Raw genomic sequence first — 16,794 nt, forward strand, 5'->3', positions numbered from 1 at the left:
CTGGCTTATGTATTTATATATATGTATGAATCTTTTATTTAAAATCTCTTTCGCTGGGCTTACAAAATTTGCTCTTCTTCGGAGTGCTGAGTCTATCTGTCTGAAATATAATAAACCAGGGTTTATGGGTTTATCCTCAGGGAGCACTCATCAATCAGCCGTACTACTCACTAAATATTGGAAACTTTTTCTACCATTTGGTAAATGGTCTAATGGTAAGCGTGATAAGCACTATAATTAATTAATGAATTCTAGCATGTGTGGTTTTTCCTCAGAAACCATACACCACTATGATTGCTACATATTTTGTTTGTTTGTGTGGGCACTGGAGCATAGCATGGGGAGACCTGCTGAGGCAATTCTGTTATTTGTTTCAGGTTTTTCAGGAATTTCTTTCAGGTTCAAATGTCCTTGGCTGGAAGGAGACCCACACAGACACATTTGGGAGAAATCTGATAATGGCTGAAGAGTTTGGGACAAACCTGAGGCACACGTGGGGCTTAATGTTCAGGTTGTGAGTGTTCGTTCAGGTACGATTGGGAAACTTTGCATTAGTGGAAAACTTTACCCTGGGAAGTACTGACCATCCCTGAACAATGTGAGAAAGTTTATGAGGAGAAGATCTTCCTGGGATCCCTTTTTAAAGACCCAAAGAATGTGTCAGCGAGAGGTGGCAGTGAGGGCCTCCTCCCCACTGTGTGTGGCCAGTTCTCCCAAAGAAGAAACCTCCTCTTACCCCGCACCCCTCTCACTCCACCCAGTTGCTCCTGCAGCTCTTTTAAGCACGGTTACTTGCTCAGCCTGGCAGCAGTTGCCATTCGCTGCTATTTTCCTCTGTTTCCCTTCCTGCTTTTGTCCTGCTTGTTAACTGCGCTTCAACCAGGTGTCTCCCCACCAGCACCCTTTGTTTCCTGACTGGACTTTGAAAGGAGGCCACCCTCTTGCCCTTCTTCGGTGGAACAAAACAGACAAAATATGCAGATTCTTAACTCAAGTAAGTAGAATTAACCAGTAACTAACCCCCTCATCCCTTCTTCCGGCATCCCCCTCATTTTAATAGGATTTATTATTATTGAGATCTGGTAAGGCCAACAGATTAAGATACAGTTGCCATTGAAAAGACAGTCTATTATATGCAGATTCCAAGGGAGGGAATACAGGTCATGCCATTGGGAGCCACACAGGGAAGCACCAGGGTTAGGAGGCAGAGGGAAGGAGGAGAACTATGGGTAAAAGCCTTTCTCATGGTTTCCACAAGAAGGAACAGGCAAGGCAAGGAAAGCAGGATTGGCTACTTTGAATAATTTCGGTGGACTTTGGAGCATAGGAGCTGTCCTTAGCTCTCTCACGTCTGGCCCTGTGGTGAGTAGGCTGGTGTGTACAGTTGCCCAGAGTGAGAGCCTGACGAGGGAGATGATAGTGGGTGTAGCCTCTGAATTGGTTGGTTTGTATTTGAAAAGCACGCCTCTGGGAGGAGGACTCCTCTTGAGGGGTAGGGGAGCACAGAAAGCCAAGACAAGGGAACTCAGCCCCATTATCATGTTGTCTGGGACGAGGGGTGTCTGGCATGTGAACTTAGGGCAGTTGTTAAACCATCAAGTTTGCAGAAGCTACAAACGTGATTAATACACCCTTCTCTTTTCACCTCATCCTCTTCCACTCTCACTTCAGCTTGCATACTTAGGTCAAGGGGGTCATGACAAAGGGCCAGTGCCTTTTGCTATCAGATGGTGGCTGGAGAGAGAGAGATAGAGTTGAAATTGGTTGGGGAAACCAGAAGAATCTCCACAGGTGCCTCATCACATCCCCAGCCACCTAATGACCTTCACTTTAGTGAAGAATTCTTCGGAATAATTTTTTTTTTTCGGAATAATTTAATATGTAAAATCTCAGCTAAGAAAGAAGCATCATTTAACTAATGATAGATCTATCAATCAAAGATTACATTAAAGATTTTATTAGCATTAGAATGACTTGATGTATGATTTTTATTCTAATTTGAATACTTCGTAAGCAAGATATATAAGGTTTAGAAAATAGAGAATAAAATTAATATATTTTATATTCTTGTCAATATTACCAATACAGTATTGATTTACATATTAAAACTAAACTCTTTGTTTAGTTTTTTTCTTTATTTTATATTATAAATATATTCATATATCAGGTATCACAAATTTTATCTACATTTAAATGACTATATACCTATTACACATGGAATTCTTGTCACCTTCAACTTTCTAAATCATGATTCTCTTTCAAAGCCTATTTAAAGAAGACCTACACATGGCCAATACGCACATGAGAAAATGCTCCGCATCACTTGCCATCAGGGAAATACAAATCAAAACCACAATGAGATACCAACTTTACACCAATGAGAATGGCAAAAATTAACAAGACAGGAAACAACAAATGTTAGAGGATGTGGAGAAAGGGGAACCCTCTTGCACTGTTGGTGGGAATGCAAACTGGTGCAGCCACCCTGGAAAACAGTGTGGAGATCCCTCAAGAGGTTAAAAACAGAGCTACCCTACGACCTAGCAATTGTACTATTGGGTATTTACCCCAAAGATACTGATGTAGTGAAACGCCAAGACACCTGCACCCCAATGTTCACAGCAGCAATGTCCACAATAGTCAAACTGTGGAAGGAGCTGAGATGTCCTTTGACAGATGAATGGATATTCATATAATGGAATATTACTCAGCCATCGGAAAGGACAAATCCCCACAATTTGCTTTGATGTGGTTGGAACTGGAGGGTATTATGCTGAGTGAAATAAGTCAGTCGAAGAAGGACAATCATCATATGGTTTCACTCATACCTGGAATATAAGAAATAGTGAAAGGGACTATAGGGGAAAGGAGGGGAACTGAGTGGGAAAAATTAGAGAGGAAGACAAACCATGAGAGACTCCTAACTCTGGAAAACAAACAAGGGGTTGCAGAAGGGGAAGTGGCTGGGGGGATGGTGTAACTGGGTGACGGGCATTAAGAGGGCACTTGATGGGATGAGCACTGGATGTTATACTATATGTTGGCAAATTAAACTTTAAAAAATGTGAAAAACAAAAAACCACCTTTTGCACCAAAGACATCTCAAGAGGGACACCTGGGTGGCTCAGTGGTTGAGCTTCTGCCTTCAACTCAGGGTGTGATCCCAGAGTCCTGAGATCGAGTCTTGCATCGGGCTCCATGTGGGGAGCCTGCTTCTCCCTCTGCCAATGTCTCTGCCTCTCTCTCTGTGTCTCTCATGAACAAATAAAAAATCTTTTTAAAAAGAGCCTATTTGAAGTACCATCTCCTTCTTACAGATTTGATCAGAATCATGTATATCTTCTGCTGGTCATTGCTTTTTCTCTATTGTTGCCTTCCCAAGTTTTAATGGTGACAAGATTGTGAGTCATTGTCTCCCTCTCAGTCCCTAAAACAACTGTACTCTTCTAGGGTTGAGTACATATCATAATCCCCAGAAAGAGTCTCCTGTGAAGTATATATTCCTAATACAGTCCCTCACTCAACTGTACACACAAAAATATATCTGTCTAGGAGATATTTAAACATAAAGCAGTATTTTTAAAAGTGTATCAAAATCACGTGGGGGCAATACTGACTTAAAGCAGAAAAAACTAGGGACTCCCCGTCCCTATGTTTCCTTCCAAACTGGGGAAGTTAGTATTAAGCAACATCCCTCAGAGACTGACCTTGGTCGGTCATAGGGCTCTAGCATTGATCACATTTACACATATAACCTGGATCATGGAAGCCACTGGACTTCCACAATGTTCTCCAGGTCAACATTGTTCCTGAATATTCCTGAAAGCAAAGGTCCCATGGCTGGGTTTTTATCTTACGGTTCATCATCCTTCTCCCTTTCCATGCCCCACTCCCCCACATTCTGTATGCTTAGTCACTGGACATCCATCTTGACCTACGTTTCAATTTCTGCAGTGGTATTTAGACCCACTAAAGAGTCTTAGCAAGTATGGAAGTTCAGTGTTGGTACATAATGGATTTCCTAGATGGTAACGACAAACCTGTCTCTACCGCCAAATGTTTCCTTCTGCTGTTATGGGCTGAGTATGCCTCCCACCAACCTGCAATTCAGCACTGATGCATGAGTTTACGCTTAATTCCTGGCCGTTCTGTGAAATTAAATCTTGCTTTGAGTAGTTGGCCATGTCTAAATAATGAATGATTTTATGTCTAGATTATGTAGCTGGGATATATTAGGCATCCCATCTACGTTTGCTCTCCCCTCGCATACTTGATGCTAAGCACATTGGCTCCTTTTGTAGCTATTCAGATTGAGGGCATTACTCTTCCCATTATATTTGGAAGAACTATACCTCCTTCCATCTACAACTCATTTCCCCTCAAAGCTGTGAATTCTCCCTGTTTCTTGCTTCTCAGAACTCTCACATGTGATTGTTTGATAAATGTCTACCCTCTACACTCAACTGTAATTTCTAGAGGTCGGTGATCTTGTCCTATTTATCATTCCCATGGCATCCCTAACGCCTGGCAGAGTGCCTGGCACACAGTAAGTGCTCAATAAATATCTGTGGAATAAATGAATAAAACTACTAAGGCCCTTGAAAGTATGGGACTGTGTAATGTAAACTGCATCTTAGAATCGACTATTATGTTACTCAGACTGTGCAATATGTTTAAATGATGAATGAAGATGTTCTTGGAGAAATCTATAACTTAGTGTTAGGCAAGAATCCATGGGTTTCAGGAGATTTATGTTTAATTTCAGAGAAAAGCATTGTGCATGAAGGTTTACACCTACATATAAGAGGACATAGCCCTAAATAAAAGTTAAGACCAGCTCTCACTATAGAGAGTATTCCCAAGCTCATTTTGATAGTCAATACTCATTTTTTAAATACAGAGTCTGTTTAATAACTTCCTCCTTTTAATACTGGCAGCAAAACAGAACCAGATTGACCAACGGACTTAACACAGTTTCTAACCATTGCACAGGCCAACAGAAAGCTCATTCTGGGTGCATTTTTGGGTTAGTCCACATCTCCCTCATTTATTGTGGAATGCAACTGGTATTTCCTGCTTCCACAAAGAAACTGAAACCCCAATTGATACATCAAGGACTCAAAAGGACAGAGTTGTTTTCTCTCCCTTCATCCGTAAAACAAGGAACCCTCCCCTCTCCCCACCAAAAAATCCCAAGCAAGACCAGTGGGACTAACAGCCTCAGCCCCAATTCTGTTTGTTTTATAACAGTTTGTTCTATAACGTACTGTCCAGTGGAAATTTAATGCCAGCCATAAATGTGAGCCACATAAGTAATTTTAAATTTTCTAGTAGTCACATTAAAAAAGAAAAAGAGTAAGGCATGAAAATACTTTTAGTTGTGTATTTTATTTAACTTAAAATACCAAAACCATACATTTCAATATATAATTAAGGTGAAAATTATTAACGAGGTAGTTTATATTCCTTTTTGGTACTAAGTCCTTGCAATCTGATGTGCACTTTACACTTAGTATATGTCTCAGCTCAGACCAGCCACCTTTTAAGAGCTTAAAGCCTCATGCGGTTGATGGTTATACATTGGGCAGTATAGTTTCTAGAATGTGTTTGTGCTACTGTTTCTCTTGCAGTGAGAAAATAAGGTCCCCATTCATCTTCACTGCAGCCACTGGCGCTCTTGTGAGAAAAGACAACCTGCTGCAACCTCTGAGAAGTTCTGAGTAGACTCAGTAAGATCCGTCCAAATGTTTCAGTTGTCTCTGGGCCCCTCTTTTCCTTTTGGTGTTAAGCACAGTGGAGGGTGATCAAGCCAAAGCTGCCCCTCAGTGCCACGGCCCATTTTAGATGCACTCTTATCTGTCTTTTCTGTTTTTCCTACTCTGGATAACTCAGAAGATCAAGTACAATATTTCGAGGCCAAGCGCCTCTAGATGTTAATACCTCGCATGATATTTTAAATGAGGGTTTTAAGGCAGATGTGGGCCAGTGCATTTGGGGAGAATCAGTGAACCAACCTATCCTGTCAGGAGAATTGCATGTTTTCTTACATTGTAAGATCTCGAATCATGAAGATTACACGGTGAATTCTGATCATTTCCAGCTCATCTTTATCAGGGTGGCGGACGATAAACCTGAACATAAGATGACTTTCTTGATTTTCAAACTGCGTTCCTTACATCTTATTCTTCTGCAGAGCTTGCTGGGGGGTGGGGGGTGAGCAAGGCAAGGCGTGAGCATGGATCAAGGGTGGCAGGCAGCACAGCTCCAGGCTCTGTCTCTGTCTTCAGCCACAGCAGCTCTGTTTGTTTTTCTTTTAATGCTTCTGGGCAAGATCGAGTATGGCTAAGTGGTTTCTGTGCCAAATTTTTAGAAAACCACCCACCTAAGGGAATTGTCTCTGTTTTGATTCAGTCTGAATCTTTTTCTGTGCTCCCCATATTGCATTTTTATCCTGCCGTCTGTGCTGGGATGTCCACTTTTTCCTCGGGGCCTTTATTACTAAGCACTTAGTCTTTTCTTGTGCGATTGCTCAAAGAAAAGCCTTTAAGTACCACATCTTTTAAGCTCACTTTTATTATTTTTATTGTTTTCTGTTGCTTAAAGTAATTCATGCTTATTGTGGGAAAATGAAAAAGAAAACTAGATAGAATAAAGGAGAAAATAAAAATCCATAATTGCATCAACAGAGATAAATGGTGTTAACATTTTGATATATTTCCTTCTGAATTCTAATGCATTTATTTTAAAACTAAATTGGAATCATATTTTATACTATTTTATTGCTTTCCTCAATTACCCTCATATTGTAATCTATTTTATTAAAGCATAATTATTCTTAGCTTTTTAGTTCTTAATCCTGTGTACGTCTCATAATTTACTTAACCATTCCTCTATTGTCGGAAATGTTGACCACTCCTGTTTTTCCTTTATTAAAAAAGATGCTTCAACTATCATTCCTGTACAAAAATGGTGCGTCAGTGCACATTGCCACACACAATATTTAACCACTTCTCTAAATTTATTTTCTAGGAATGGAATTGCTAAGTAAATGAATTTTCTAATACCTGTCCTCTATATTGCCCAAACACTGCCCTCTAGTACCAAAATACAGCCCCAGTATATGTGAGTGATGACCTAACCTTACCCTTCCTGACTTTGAGTTCAAATGCTTCAAGAGTCTTTCAATTTGACTGTTTTTTTTTTAAATATAATTTTGTTTTTATTTGTTTTTATTTATTTCACTGATAGCTTGTCCAAGATATTTGTATTTCACTGTCTGGAGAGATAGATTTTCTTAGGTATTTTTTTCTTCTTAGGTATTCATAATTTTAATAATTAATTATTTTAAAAAGAATCTTTTATATATTAAGGCTATCAAACCTTGGTCCATTATACTTATTATAAATACAAATGCCCATTGCCTTTACCTTTTAATTTTGTTAATATTTTTTCTTTGACAGCATAGGTTTGGTCATAAGCACTCCTTGATCTCTACTTACTCTGTCACTGTAAGCAGATTCACCCACACGTATGGCTGCAATTACTACCTATTACATTGATGACTCACAGACTTACCTTTCCAGCCCAGGGAACCCAAGGAAGAGAGGGACTATCTTGAAAATTATCATGTGTTGGCATGTTTTTTATCTAATAGTGGACAGTGAATTGATGAGAAGGAGGCCCATAGTTTTAAAAAACACCATGTCAGCTTGACCTAAAAGAAAAACAGAACAAAGTTAAGAGAGGCCTTTGGAACTTCTGAACATGTACATTCCTATACATATATGCATCCTACTAGTTCTGTTTCTCTGGAGAACCCTGACTAATATAGGAGGTATATAGCTTGTGTCTTTACTTCATAGAAGTTTAATTGAGAGGAACTGTGTTCTTGGAGTTGTACCTAAGGAAGTATACTTGAGGAGACTCCTCTACATCTGGATCTGATTTAGAGGATTTAGGTTTTGAGACTAAACCTGATGCCATCATGCAAAAATACTTGTCAAGTGTTTTGGAAGGTTGTAAATGTATTTTGTACGTGGGAAGAATATAAATAATATGGAGCCATACATTATTTGGCATTCTTTCCATGGTGAGGTAGATCTATGTTTCTTCCCCTTGAATTTGGATGGACTTGGGATTTGCTTATAACCAATGGCAGAAGGGTGATGAAGTTTCCATCTTGTTTACTAGAAGGTTCTCTTTGGAGCTCTGTGTCGTGTCATCTTGTAAGAAGTCTGACTGCACTGAAGCTACCATGCTGTGAGAAAGCTTAGCCAACTGATAAGAACAATACACAAGCACTCTGGCCAATGGCTTCTGCTGAGCTCCTAGCTGATCACATAACTATTAGATACATTGAGTGAAGAAATCTCTAGAAGATTACAGCCTTCAGCTATAGAGTCCATTCCAGCTTCAAAGTCTTCCCGCTTGTCGTAGACCAATAACCAGCCATCTTTTTTGTGGCTCATGTGAATTACTAATCCACATGCACAAAATTACTAAATCTATGCACAAAAGAAAATATTTTTCACATTCCTTAAACTTTAGGGTTGTTTCATAGAAATAGTAAATAGACCCTTCATGCTCAACATGTCTAAAGCCAAACACATGATCTCAGTTTCTCAACTATCAAAAGACCTTGTCAACTGCACTATTTATATTTCTCTTGCTTTCTTAAATTTTTTTCCATCTTCACAGCAACAACCTACATTCATACTGCTATACTTTCCTGCCTACAGTAGTGTTTTCCTAACTAATCTTCCATTTTTCCCACTGAAGTCACATCATTCTTTTCAATATAAAACCTGATTGTATTTCCCACCTCACATTCTTCATCCCACCTCTCACATAACTCTGCTTTCCTATTACTTATAAGGTAAAATAAATATTTTTAACTTGTCTTATAATGCCTTGTACGACTACCACCTGCTTCTCCAGCTTCATCTGCTTGCATACTCTGACCCTTGATCACTACACTCCAAATACCCTCATCTTTCCTAACTCCCATGGTTGGATTTGTAAAAATATCTTTGATTAATGTATTAATTTTTTCTATTTTTCAATTAGATTACTGCTTCAATATTCTTAGTACTCAAATGTATCGTGTCCACCTGCTCCTTCTTTTCCTTCACCAAAAAAGCTGTTTGTTTTCATAGAAAAGCCAGGATAGGGAAGCTGCCCAGTACAGAACATGGTGGTGCTTAGATTCCTGCCTTTAAGGGAAGCTGGCTATGGTCCAGCAGTTAAGGGCCTTCATCTAGGGATAAATGCTCACCAAGCCAGGCTCTGGCCATTGTGAGGCAAGTGGAAAAGAGAGAAAGATCAGTGGAAGGAAGATGGATTGGGTGGGCTTGTGCTTACCAGGACTGACTTCAGCCTTGCCTGTCCACCCAATCACAGTGCTTGTACCTTGAGTTGAGGAGGGAATCCCTGAGCCCAGAATCTCTGGAGTGAAGGTTATCCAAGGCCATGAGGGAAGGAATGAGAAAAATAATCTCTGCAGCTCAGATCTCTCCGACAATAAAACCCAGACATCCCCTGGTCCTCAAACTTGGGAGCAGAAATGATGTCTGAGGCTCAGCCCCTGGCACCTCCTCACTAACGCAATAGATATAAATATGATCAATAAATTGAGCCAAATCCCCCCCCCCCCCCAAAAAAAGTGGGCATAGTAAGAGCAAAGGAAGGGCTGAATATATTCTTAGGGACTATTCCTAGTTCACTGACACATTTCCTCCTCATCCTTCAGAGATCAGTTCAATCACTGCTTCTCTGGGAAGGCCTTTCCTGAGCTCACAGTTTAGATCAAATCCCCGTATTTTATCCTATCACAGAAGCATGCACCTCCTTGAACTCTCCTATCATACTTTTAATTTTATATTTGTTCTATAATTCTTTAATTCATATTTGATACTTCTCTTCCCCCTGACCTTCCTACACACACTAGATTATAAACTTTATGAAGGCAGGGCTTTATGTGTTTTTGCTTATCTTTGTATTTCTAAGTGCTTGGCAATAAGTAAGGACTCAAATACTTATTGAATGTATATGAATGCAGACATCAAAATGTACATAACAAGCATATGGATCTTTTGTTAATTTATTGCTTTAATGCTTAGAGAATCATGTCAGATATTCATTTAAGTGCTCTCCTATTATTGTATGTGCATGCACATGTATTCATTTATGCATACACACATTTAACCCAGTTGGATGTATTGTGGTGTTTGCAAGCTAAAGATGTAAGCTATATTTTCTCTGTTCTTCTTTGAAACATCAATTTAGAAAAATCTATTTCTTGCCCTTGAGATTTTTCCTTGAATTAAAATAATTTATGAAAATTACCTTTTAACTGATAGTGACCTCCAGTTGTGAATTGGCTTGAGCTGTTAATAGCTCATACTTTTCCCCCGGGTTGGTCTCTCCTAGACCATCTTTCTTGGCTTAGCCAAGCAAAATCTCAGCTCCATTTTATCTTTTATATATCATATACTCTTTTATTTGCACCCAGTTTTTGTTCTCATGGACTTGGTACTTCAGAGCGCACCTGTGCCAGCAACTATTTAGGTCCAGGTCCTCTTTGGTCCATGACCATAGGCAAAGACCAGCCCCACTCACCTTCATGTCAGATACTTAGTCCTAGAACCTCAGACTTAGTACAGCACAGAAGGAAAGGTGGAATCACATATAGGAAACCTACTGATATTCTATGCAGCAAATTTATAGATTGTTCACATTATAACATGGCTATTTAAGTGAATTTAAGTAACTTGCGTTGTGTAGAAAATCTTTCATTATATTGAGCTGTTTGCACCCATAAAGATCTCTATAGTAATTGCTCATATTTCATTGTTTGTCCCTCTCTTCATTTCTAATTTTCTGTTTTCACCTTACTTTTTAAGTAAAATTATCTTTACATTTACATTTTTTCCTTAAAGATTCACATCCTGAGTTTGTTTATTAATTCTACTATCTCCTAATTTTCAAATGCTGGATTTCTGTATATATATATATATATATATATATATATATATATATATATCTTTCTTTCTTTCCTAGGATTTATTTTTTATTTCCCCCCTGACTTTTTGAATTGAATACATTTGCATTCTTTCAGTCTCTTTTCAATATTAAAAACATTGTATAATTAAAATAGAATTCTTGTTTAAGTGCTGCTCTGGCCACATCATCTAAGTTTTGATATACAAAGCTCCTATTGTTTTTATTTTCAAAATAACCTGTGTATCAAGTGTTTGATACTTTTATCTTTTTTTCATCAGAGAATATTTTAAAATGTGAAAAATGGGGCCCTGGGAGGGCTCAGTCAATTAAGCATCCAACTCTTGACTCCTGCTTAGGTTGTGATCTCAGGATTGTGAGATTGAGCCTTGCATCGGATGTGGCATCTGGTTAAAATTCTCTCTCTCCCTCTCCCTTTACCACTCCCCCTAAACAAACAAACAAAACCTGAAAATGTTTTTTTTGTGCTTTTGGTGGTTTGTCATTCATTTTTGTGTATGTGGTATAAGTTTATTATAGCCAACTACTTTGGTCTGTTCACTCCCAAATCTTGGGACTATATAGTTTTCTTTAAGTCCTTATATATGATTAACTATTGTGTGGACCTTAATATGGATATGGTACTCTAATTTAACTGCATTAAGTATTTTATTATAATTATCTTCATCTTTAGTTTTGCCTATTTGAGATCAAACCTGTGAAAGGAGTGTTAAAGTCTTCCACTATTTGTATTTCTAAGGTTTAGCTTCCTATAACTTGATACTACTCTCTCTTCATGTTTGCCATGACTGTCATAAACAATTATGGATTGCAAATTTTTCAACATATGAAAAAAACTGATTGATAAATACTTTTTCCTCTTTTAAAACAATCTTTAAAAAAATTTAGAATAGTTTTAGATTTATTTAAAAAATTGTAGAAATAATATCTCTCCTGCAGTTTTTCCTATTTTTAACATCTTATGTTACCAGAATACATCGGCCACACTAAGAAACCAACACTGGTACATTTCTATTAAGTAAACCTTAGGATTTTTTCAGATTTCACAAGTTTTTTCACTAATGTCCTTTTTCTCTTCCAGGATCTCATCCAACATAAGACATGATACTTAGTTGTGTTCCCTAGTCTGTGACAGTTTCTCATTCTTTCCTTGTTTTTTACAATCTCGACAGCTCTAAGATACTACACTTGATCTTAGCCAAAAGGCCAAGAAGCGATTGACAGCTCTAAGAAACAGTTTAATAAAGTATTTTGTAGACTTCCACTCAAGTTGAGTATGTCTGATGTTTTTCTTATGGTTAGACTGGACTTATGAGTTTCAGGGAAGAGTACACAGAGGTGAACTGCCCTTCTTTATTACACTTTGTCAGGGTTATGTGCTATTGACATGAGTTCTCATTGGCGGTGTTAACCTTTATCACCTGGCTGAAGTAGTTTTTGTCAGTTTTTTTCTGCTGCAAAATTACTGCCCCATCTTTCCATATCCTATTACTTGGAAGTAAATCATTAAGTGCAGCTCACATTTACCATGGGGTAGAGGAGGAGATTAAGTTCCACCTCCCTGAAGTGAGATGCCTTTAATATTTAATTATACTTTGAGATTTCCTTTAGTTTAGTATTCAACTTCTGTTGTCTGTCTTTTCATTTTTGTTGATACGGTATCATTTTCTTTTATGGTTGGATTTTGTTTTACAAGCCAATGTGTGATTCTTTGTCTTATCATAGAGATTGCTAAGGACTCTTAGCCTTAGTGATTGATCCTAAAGGATGCTGCTTGTTTCTACCATGTTGGTCAGATATGTAGCCTCCCACACAGACCTCCAACCCGGAGAGGGGCAGGGAGTTGCCCTCTGTAATGCTGGAGCACTTGGCTGTCTTCTCATTGGCAGGTGAATTCTCTGGATGAGGTCAGCCTTCTTCATATATTGTTGAATTAAGAGGAAGCACTTCAAAACCTTTTTGACAGTTTGAGTCATTTCTATCTAGGAATGTGTACTAAAAAGAAATTTCTTATGTTGTCACACCATAATCCTTCTGATTCAAATTTTAATAGTGACCATTTTTGTGTTTGGTGTTATCCTGAATGCTTTACATGTAACATCTTATTTTCTCTTCTTGACATTCCAAAGGTTAAACCTTGTTCTTCCCATTTCACAGATGATAAACCGAAGCTCAGTAAAAAGCTGCCACTTCTGGAAAATGGCAGGAGTTTGAAAATGATCTCATCTTAATTTTAAACCTGTTTTCTTCCACTGCACCAAATCCCCCAGTGGACAGAAAAATCCCTGACAGCACATTCCTGCTGCCTCCTACCCCTTCCTGGCGTTTTCCAAAATTTTGCTGTTTATTTACTTCAGCCTGAAAATCGAAGAGGCAACTTTTTATTAGTAAGCTGCTCCTGTTAAGTAGGGCAAAAATCAGTGAGTGATGGTCTAACCCAGGGACACACCAAACAAAACAAAACAAAACAAAAAACAAAAAACTCAAACCCAACAGCATAGAAGTCACAATTACTAGAAGAGGAAAATAGCCCACCTTAGATTAACTCAATTCAGTAAACACTGGATTACCCCCTGCTGCTATAGAGATGCCTGGGGAGATACAAAGGGAAATAAGATGCAGCATTTACACACAAGGAACTACCAGATTGTGATAAATAGACATAATTTGATTTTCACTAGAATGAGAATATCCAAAACATGAAACTGTATCATGAAAATAAGGGCCATGTCTTCATTGGCATTTAGACGCCATGCTTTGCCTCTGACTTAGTGAGTCAGTTGGAAGGAATGGCCTGGAGTGGCATATTGTTTGTTAGCCAAGAAACTGCTAGTTTCGTAAGACCTAACAAGTTTCAGAGGCCATTCAATTTCTCCCTAATATACAAGGAAGATTTTTTCAATTTAAAAATTAGTCTCTTTACAGAAATGTTTGTGAAGTAGATACTGCATAGAACTTTTACAAAATCACTAAACATTAGGCTGACATGTTAAGATTTCTAATATTACTGTCCTCGTATTGCCACATAAGAATGATTACAAATTTTCCCTCCACATGAGAAAGAGTATTATTTTTTTAAAATAAGTCTTTGATTTAAAAACATAATACATTTGGAGGAAAGAGAACATGATCTTGTTAGTTTAGTGTTTGCAGAGTACATGTTTACTTGGAAAAATTCAAACTCGGTATACTGTTTTCTATTATCTGATATGAAGTACCTAAATATGTTTAAATCTTAGCTTATAAAATATATTTGAAGCTAAAATGTTACACCTTTTTAAGTCAAAATTTTGTGTATAATCTATCTGATACAGAATATTGAACTTTACATTTTAGTAGATTATCTTCAAATCTGGTATCTGTTGAAATGGTTTTTGTTGAAAAATTAGACATTGTCACACATTATCTAATGTGGTAACAATAGAAGTGATGCCAAGTTTCCTACGTGCAGTCTCTGTCCCTCTGAAAAACCTGTAAGGAGGATCCTAGCAGATGCTGGCAGCACTAAAAATCTTGGCATACTCAAATTTAAAAGTTCGTGAGTTCCATTGATGAAGGTAGTTAGGAAAGTACTATATTTAGACTTAGAGACATGATGTTAAACCTTGCCTTACGTTTTATTACATCTCAAATTGCAACAAATCAAAAAAGATAAAACTTTATGAGACTACAGTTATTTCTTGTAAGACACTTGCTTGTAAAAATTGTTCTCTGCTTTCATTTATTTTTATTTTTAGTTTAAAAGCTAAAGCCAAGCCAGGAAAAGGAAAAGATGAGAAACCCCAAATCAAGGTAAGCAGAGTTTTAGCAAAGCACATGGCTGTGGAATAAACCAAAATGAACATTATCATGCATGTCAGATTAGGTGTCCCAAATCCCCTCCCCTGTCAACAAAACTTGCTTTGCCTTTCTTAGAGGTACTTCCTATATAAAATAGATAACATTTGAGAAACTATTTCTACATAATTTGTCTTTCAATAATGTGTTTCATATGGAATGCATTTCTTTTTCTAATTTCCAGCTGATGGAAATATGAAAGATATCCAGGCCCTGCCTGGCAGCTGAACATTTTCCTATAACTAATATTATAAAAAACTAAAAAGGGGCTTGAACTTGACAAGCACCCAAATGCTTCGTTGTATATCTGAGTTATCCAAACCCCTTAACTTTTCACCTCCCATAATTTCTTCTCACTTTCAGCTGAGTGGAAGGTAATTCAAGAACTTTAAAAAAGGACAGCCACTCAGCAGTTTTTGTGTGGTTAAATGGTCAACAAATTAGTTGTGTGTCAAAAAAAAAAAGAAAAGAAAAAGAAAAAGGTTTTAATGATGCCAACATAAATTTCATAGAAGTTTAATAAATTATAAAATATAATAATAATAATGGCATAACAATTAAAAAATACAGTCTAAGATATTGTAAAACAAGAAGAGTGGTTGACATTGGATTGATTTGGTTGGTTTCTACCTTATGTTTCCTGCCTCTTCCTTCTCCAAACTTCCTTCCACTCTATCCTCTAGAGACCACACACAGACCAACAGAGATTATCATGGTAGATCAACAAGTATTTTAGGAAGCTCAGTTCACCAGGGGGTAGTACTTAAAATGAAATCATGTCATCAATAAGACAGGATGCTTTGTGTGCCAGAGATAAATTGTGTTTACTAACTAGTTTGTGAGTTTCAACATTCTTTTCTGTTCTAGTTTTCCTAAGTATCTTCCTGTTCATCAGATGAAGGCCTCAATACCAAGCCTGATTCAAACCATTCCCCTTTTCCAGAATTGTACACTGATTTCTGGGCCCACTCATCAACTGGTACATTGTTGTGTTTGGACAGATCTCCCAGAAATGAGGATGTCGCATCTCACCCAAGAGATAAGGATTCAAAAGCTTTCATTGATGTGCTTCATCCCTTCCTTCCTTCATTTATTTATTCATTCATCATGTATTAATACAGTTATATATTTATTCAGTGTGTCCTAGAGTAATTTTTAAGGTAAAAATACCAGAAGTTAGTAACTGATTAGATATAGGAAGAGATAAAAGAAGCCTTTACCAATTCCAGTTTTGAGAAGAACTTTGCCAATCAAATTTCTACTATGAGGGATCCAGATGGGGCACCTGGGTGGCTCAGTGGTTGAGTGCCTGCCTTTGGCTCAGGTCTTCATCTCAGGGTCCATGGATCGAGTTCTGTATCAAGCTCCCTTCGGGGACCCTGCTTCTCCTTCCACCTATGTCTCTACCTCTCTCTCTGTCTCATGAATAAATAAATTTAAAAATCTTTAAAAAAAAGCAACAACAAGGGGTCCAGACTATCAGCTTTGTACCCCTCTTCCCTTGACTACACTGAACAAAATGCACCTTAGAAAAGGGATTCCTTCTCCTGGGCCTCCTATCCTCTATGTTCCCCCACTCACAGCCTTGTCTCTCATGCTACCTGGGGAAGGCTGCTCCCACTATGGCAAATTTGACCTTAAAGTTCAATTGGAAGCTGACGCTACTTAAGATTGATAACCTTCTCTTTACTATTTAATGTAAATGACTATTTAAACTGCATATTCTAAAAGTTACCCTTACAGGAAATAATTGGATAAGCAGTCTGTAGGTATTTATGAAGTATAGAAGATTATTTAATAAGCGAATAGTATTTGGCATGTTTTTCTTATCCTCAGAAAGCCTTTCTGTGACAACTACATGATTTTATATTGTACCTTATAACAGAAAGGAAAGACTTAATTATAGGATAATGACATCAGATGTGATAAAAAATATAT

General features: G+C 37.7%; 1 long non-coding RNA gene and 1 pseudogene across 3 annotated transcripts in view; both read right to left on the reverse strand.

The window, feature by feature from the left end:
* The window catches only part of LOC140636825 (uncharacterized), a 492,878-nt gene that overhangs the window by 18,021 nt on the left and 458,063 nt on the right, over positions 1-16,794 (reverse strand). For 2 of the 3 annotated variants that reach the window (XR_012034058.1, XR_012034057.1), the window contains exon 11: positions 7,576-7,714. This is a non-coding gene — a long non-coding RNA (uncharacterized lncRNA). Of the gene's footprint in view, positions 1-7,575; positions 7,715-13,554; positions 13,611-16,794 lie in introns of all 3 variants that reach the window. The other variant, XR_012034060.1, reaches the window with a different exon arrangement.
* LOC140609044 (U2 spliceosomal RNA) lies at positions 12,150-12,237 on the reverse strand (annotated as a pseudogene).

This window comes from Canis lupus, chromosome 1 (assembly GCF_048164855.1).
Source record: "Canis lupus baileyi chromosome 1, mCanLup2.hap1, whole genome shotgun sequence".
NCBI lineage: Eukaryota > Metazoa > Chordata > Mammalia > Carnivora > Canidae > Canis > Canis lupus.